The sequence below is a fragment of the Acomys russatus genome, chromosome 12 (genome assembly GCF_903995435.1).
Source record: "Acomys russatus chromosome 12, mAcoRus1.1, whole genome shotgun sequence".
Taxonomy (NCBI): domain Eukaryota; kingdom Metazoa; phylum Chordata; class Mammalia; order Rodentia; family Muridae; genus Acomys; species Acomys russatus.
The window spans coordinates 37,174,578-37,181,609 of record NC_067148.1 but is presented as its reverse complement, the minus strand read 5'-3'; positions in this window follow the sequence as shown (position 1 = coordinate 37,181,609).

The window sequence follows — 7,032 nt, the reverse complement described above, 5'->3', positions numbered from 1 at the left end:
TCATGGGCTGACATGCACGCGTTTTCTGCTCTCCTTGGTCTTTGAACTGCTCCCAGATCCGGGACCTGTGTGTGCAGTGCTGCCTGCCATCAGCATGATGGTGCTCCGTTCCCCTCCCAGGTGCCGTCTGTCCACCGGCTCACCTCCAAGTTTGTTCCTCAGATTGGGTGGTTCTGGCTGCCTCTCACACCTGCCAACCCCCTCATCTGGAGTCTCCCTGTGGCCCCCATGACTTGTAGTACTCCGGGGCCTGACCCACGTCTTTTCACCATCGTTGTTCTAACCTCTCTGCCGTTCTCTTTAGCGTTGTTGCTGTTTCTTAGAGTCCGTTATCCAGCCCCCACCCCCCTCCTCACTAGGAACTCAAGGGCTAGTGCGTGTTAACTCTCTACCACTGGACCACAGCCTCAGCACCCAGATTTATGGTTACATGTGTATGGTTGTGTGTCTCTGGGTGTGCACATGTGTGTGTGATTCTGGCAGTGGGCCTGTGAAGGTTAAGGGACTACGATTCATAGCACAGCTATTCAGGATGCAGGATGGAGCAAATGAGGAAAATTATCTTGATCATTAGAACAGGTGACCCAGTGGAGATCCCTGCAGTCCAGTTGTTAGCATGTGCCCTCCCATTGTGGACCCTGAGCAGCCCCAGGAGTCTCTCTGGGCCTGTCATCAAGTGGAGCTATGCCGGGGTGGGGTGGCCACCAGGCTCAGGACTCCACACTCTGGTTTCCTGAGGGAGCCTTAGAGGTCCCTTCTTTGATGTGCTCCGGACATATCTATGTCCTGGCGACAAGACTGGCCTGAAGTCACACACAGCCTCTTTGAGCATGGCACCAGGGTTTTTTCCTTGGGTGATCACGTGGCTGAAACTGGGGTACCTACCAACCATCTCTGAGGAAGAGAGGAAAGGGAACTCATGCCCCAGGTACCAGAGACTTATGTGTGTTTGGCACAAAGGTGTCTGTGTGTGTTGTCTGTCAAGATGATGAGAAATGGGATCCTTGTGCTTCCTGGGAGCCAAGACCATCTGGGGTCAGTCAGCTTGGAGCCACAATCTTGGGTAGGGGCTGAGAATCTTGGGAGTAGGGTCAGGATAACAAATTCTCAGATGAAAGAGAGGGACCTGTTCTCTAGCTCCCTCAATGACCTGTGAGGACCAGCTCTCAATGATCAGAGACTGCCCTTGTTCAACACTGTACGTTTAGCTCTCCCCAGAGTCCCCTCAGCCTTGGGCCAACCAGAATGATGGGTGCCCTGTCCTTGCCCTAGGTACCACATGGGGACTACACTAAGGAGCCCCGATGCTAACTAAGCCTTCCTGAGGGGAAGTGACTAGAGACTCGATGTGTAATGGGATTTGGGACAGAGCCAGGAGGGCCTGGGGAATCTCCCTGACCATCTGTGCTGGGCAGCAAGGCTGTGTACATGAATCTTAGGGCTATAGCTACCATTTCCTGCCACAAATCATTTGGAGTTTAGGCTATCAGGCCAGATTCTAAGTATTAATAGTCCTGGGTCCCCTCTTTGGTCAGGATAGGGGTTCCTAGAGTGACTGAAGACCTCCCCCCCACTAGCTTTAATGAGGGCATGATGCCGAGGTGACTGGCAGAATGATTCTGGAGCTAGGGTTGGGAGCAACAAAAAAAGGAGGACAGGGCCGCAAGGAGGCTGGCAGATAGATAAGCCACATGCCAAGGCCAGGTCCTCTGAAGGCCATCTAGTCTATTAGAGGAGAGGAGGAGAGGGGAGGGGAGAGAGGGGAGGAGAGGAGAGAAGGGGATGGGAGGAGAGGGGAGGGGACGGGAATGGAAGGGAGGAGAGGAGAGGAGAGGAGAGGAGAGGAGAGGAGAGGAGAGGAGAGGAGAGAATTATTAAGTCGGAGGATGGGAACATAGATACAAGTAGCAGGCGAAAGGAAGGTGACCAGATAGAGCAGTGTGTGCCTGGCCAGCTCTGCTGGAGTTTGGGGGTGGGTGGGTTCTAGATATAACCTTAGAAGGCAGGGTCACAGACTTTGATGCTGGAGGGCCAGGAAGGGCATCTAGGAGCCTCTAGATCCCCGTCTCCGCCATCTCTGTCCGCTCTCCAGCCCCAGCCACTGTAGTTTTACCTTGTAAAGAGACTGAGGAGAATGATTTGGGGGTGCAGGTATGCACAGACATGGTGGGGTGCTGCTCTTTCTCGGCGTGAGAGACTCTGAATGGGGGTGAGGTGGGCGTAGGGCAGTGGAGACTGCCCTCATACCTCATCCCTTCTCTAGTTCAGCGCTCTGGGGTGTCCAATAAAGAGGCTTCTCTTCTTTCATCTTAGGGTTGAATGGTGAGTGGGTGAAGTTTGGGGCTTGGTCCTTCCAGGGGAAGGTACTACAAGGAAAGAGACTCTGGGGCCCAGAGTGTGTCATATCTTGGCTTCTCACAGTCACCTGGGAGTGAGGAGCCCAAGAAAGGAGACAGAAGGGAGTTTGTTGCGTTGTCTTTGGCCTGAAGTAGAAGTGACTAGATTAGACCCTCCCTCAGGGCCTGAGGGGTGGACTCACTGAGAACTGGGGGGCTTCCTAGAGCTCCCATGGCCTCGCCAGGCTACACAGAAGCTGCCCGCTGTATGCTGTGCCCTGTGTCTGCAGGATTTTGACTCCTACAGCTTGCAGGGGCCCAAGTAGCCACTGTCATGGGCCCCTGGGTCTGTTGGCAGGAAGCCCCAGGGAGGGAGCAGGAGGAGGCAGTGGTCAGGAGAAAGCGGAACAGCTTAGCTCAGGGGACTGGAGGCCATAGAAGGGCTGCTGGGGAGGGAGGAGGCCAGAAAGCAGTACAGAGCAAAGAGGAGGCAGAAGGAGGGCACTAAGGCTCCAACGAGGGAGGAGGCTGGCTGGTGGGAAATAGGAACCTAGCTGAATGAGGTAGGCCTTCAGGAAGAGGGGGTGCAGAGGCAGTGGTGGGGTAGCCAGAGTGGAAGCGGGACCCTGAGGCTCTGGGATCTGAATCTGTCTTGGCTCAGTTCCTTTAGGATTTCATAAGGAGGTAGTTAGTGATGGGGAATGGTGGGAGAGAGGGAGACTTGTCCGCAATATAGCTGTGTCCACTGTCCAAGTGTGGGAACGGAGGCCCTAGGGGGAGCAGCAGGAAGTCCTTGGGCTGGTGATTGGGTGTGGGATTGTAGCAGGAGGCCAAGAAGTGAAGAGCTCAGGGGTGGGGAGAGGCAGGCGTAGTGCGGGGGGGGGGGCGGGGGGAGCAGGCCGCTGGAGGAGCACAGGACATTCAACCCCTCAGGACTCTGCGTGGAGTGGAGGTGGGAGTGGGCCAGTGGAGACTGTCACACTTCTCCCCTCTCTAGTTCAGCGCTCCGGGGGTGTTCAGTCAAGAGGCTTCTGAGCTTCCCTCTTATAAATATTCATGCCTGTGGTCTTTTCATTTAGAAGGGTAGATGCAATTATTTTAATGAACACTGAAAACTTTCTCTTTCATAATAGCTCTCCATATAAATGGTACGTGCGTTATGTAACACAATTGGGTGTTCCTTTGCAGATGTCTCTGAAATGTAAGAATTACATAACCCAGAAATCAAGACTTCCGGTCACCCTAAATCATAGAGCTGTGAACGGCATCTACTTCCTGATGGTGCAGGGGCCCGGGGGCGGGGGTGGAGGGGGGGCGGGCAGCGGGGAGATGGATGGAGGGGTTTCTTTAAGCAGTGGATGCCCTGGTCAACTCCATGCAGACCTTGGCTGGGCTGTAGGTCAAAGGACCAGAGCCTCTCACCTGGGAATCCAGGCTTGCCGGGTGAGGCTAGAGATGAAGGGGTCTCTGGGTGGTCCTTAAGATGAGGAGATGCTAGGGTAGGATGGAGGTTGGGAGGGGGCTCAACTACCCCAGGAAGGGGTCCTGGAGCCAAGACTCTCATTTTGAGAGGCTGCAGTTGTCCTGGGGTGCTGACCCAGATTGCAAATGACCCTGAGGGAGGCCTCACTCACAACCATGTGAGGTCCTTTGAGGCAGAGAGAGAGACTCTAGTGCGTTCTGGATAGGGTGGGGAGCTAAATTGCAATGGTGAGGGTAGGTTTCACTGTGAAGCCAGGGTGTGGAGGGCAGGGATTTTATGGACCTAGAAAAGTGGATTAGAGTCAGAGTTTTGCCAGCATGTGGATGAGGTTTGGGCTGCTGTTCATCTTCAACTGCAGTTTGGTACAGCATAACTGTGCAGATTTGTGGGCTCTGTGTAAGCCTTCAGTACGGGCTCATAATGATCAAGACTCATCCATCACCTCAAACACTGCCCTGTGATCAAACACTGAAAAGATCTCTTTTCACTGTCTAAAACCCACAGTGGCAGTGAGAATGTAGCTAGGTGATGGAAGTGGATTTTATATGGAAGACACCAAGGGTCCCATGCCCAATGCTAGGCATAGGGATGAGGGGGCCAAACACAAAAATGAAATGGTGATGGTAGCACACACCTTTAATCACAACACGTAGGGGACAGAGTCAGTAGTGGTAGGATCTCTATGGTTCAAAGCCAGCCTGGCCTACATAGTGAGTTCGAGGCCAGCCAAGGAAACCTTGTTGTACTTAATGTTCGATTGCTGTGAAGAGACACCATAACTATGGCAACTCTTATAAAGGAAAACATTTAACTGGGGCTTGCTTACAGTTCAGAGGTTTAGTCCATTAGGTGGCAGGAAGCCTGGCAGCACACAGGCAGACATGGTGCTGGAGAGGGAGCTGAGAGTTCTACATCTGGATCAGCAGGCAGCGGGAATAAGGGGTGACACTGGGCCTGGCTTCAGCATTTGAAACCCCAAAGCCCACTTCCTCCAACAAAGCCACAGCTCCTAACAGTGCCACTCCTAGGGACCAAGCATTCAAATCTAGGAGTCTGGGGCAGGGGAGGAGGGGCAGGCATTCCTAGTTAAACCACCACAGACCCTGTCTCAAAAAAGAAAACAGACCATATGACATCTATCCGTCTGTGTGTGTGTGCTCGCGCGCGCGCGCTGCTGTCGTTGTTTTTCAGCAACCATAATGATCTCCAGTTCTACTCAGGGTGACATAAATCACAAGACTCTCTCCTTCCCTCGTCAGCGGGTCAACATGTTTGTGTGTACTTGCTTCTGTGTGTACACCCATATGAAGGTCCAAGGTTAATCTCAGGTGCCTTCCTCAGTCACTCTCCACTTTAGTGTTTTGTTTTTGTTTTTGTTTGTTTTTTCAAGAGAGGGTTTCTCTGTGTATCCTTGGCTATCCTGGAACTCACTCTGTAGACCAGGCTGGCCTCGACCTCCCAGCGATCCACCTGCCTCTGCCTCCCGAGTGCTGGGATTAAAGGCACGCGCCACCAACGCCCAGCTTACTTCTTTATTTATGTATTTTGTTTTGTTTTGTCTTTCAAGACAGGGTTTCTCTGTGTAGCCTTAGCTGTCCTGGAACTAGATCTGTAGACTAGGCTAGTCTTGAACTCACAGAGATCCTCCTGCTTCTGCCTCCTGTGCTGGGATTAAAGGTGTGCGACACGCCCCGGCACCTATTTATTTTTTATTTTTTTGTTGCTTCTGGTGCCTCTAACTCAGACCCTCCTACTTACATGGCAAGCACTTTATTGAATGAGCCATTTTTCCAGCCTCCTCTCCTCTCGTCTCCTCTTCTCCCGTCCTCTCCATTTCTCTCTGGCAGGGTCTCACGCTGCCCAGGCTGGTCTCAAAATGGCTAGTAGTCAAGAATGATCTTCACCTTAGTCTTTTTCCCTCTGCCTCCAAAGTGCTAGGAGCACAGGCTTGTACCACCACACCTGGCAGGATTCTGTCCTTTGTTAAGGCTCAATAGCTTGTTTGTGTCACATTTTCTTATCTACTCTGTCTGCTGGTGGACACTTAGGTGGATTTCATGTCCACACTGTGATTAGTGCTCCACTGAACTCAGGTGCATGTGAGTACATACACACAGACGCACACACACGCACGCATGCGCCCACACTCACATACACACACGCACGTGCACACAGACACACACTCACATACACACATGCATGTACACACATATGTACACAAACACACTCACACACACACATGGACATATACACAGACATGGACACACACACATACCTCTTTGTTGCACTAATTTATTTCCTTTGGCTTGGTTTCTTGAATGGCTACTGTGGGCAATTGAACCTCAGGGTACCCACTGCCACATCTGTAGAGTAGGGCTGCTCGTCAGCCCTGCCTCCTGGGCTTGGCAAGGATGCAGTACAGGGTTTTGCTTGGCACTGACCCTGGCAGATAAAGTTCTAGACTCTCAGGCACCATTACCTGAGAAGATCCATATCCCAGATTTGCATCGCATGTGTGATGAACATCTAGGCATGTTACTCGAACTCTCTGCCTCAGTTTCCTTCTCTGACACTGTAGTGTTGCTGTTCTAGATAGTGTGGAGAATTAACTGACTTTTTTTCCAAAGTCATAGCCTATTGGCTAACCTCTAGGACATGTGACGTGGTGAGGGAACTGTCACCCTCGATGACATCTCCTTGAGCAGGCAAGGTCACTGGAGGTGCATATGAAGATCGAATGAAGTGTTGGTGTAAGGTGTGATTGGGAAGATACTTGATGACTTTAGAGAGAGCAGAAGTGGGTACATCTGGGATAGGGGGCAAGTACTGGCACACTGCTCCTGGGGTGGTAGCCAAGGACCTCCCCCATAGGACTGACAGGCTCTTGGTATTGGAGAAAGATTCCTACCCTCCACCCAGGACTTTTTTAAAAAGTCAAGATTACATCAAAGATACCCCAAAAGAAACATACAGTGAAGTCCTATAGCTCTGTGTAGAGTTTGCTAGAGTTGGGGGGGCACTTGCTCCCCAGATGGGGGCACTATTTTGGGAGGTGGAGGTTAGGTAGAGGAAGTAGTATGCTGTGACATGCCTTTGAAGGTTGTATGGGGGCCTGGGTCCCTTCCTCTCTCTGCTTCCTGTCCACTGTGAGATGAAAAGCTTGTGTCAGGCAGTCCCACTGCCATGGCATTCTGCCTCATGGTCTGGAAACAT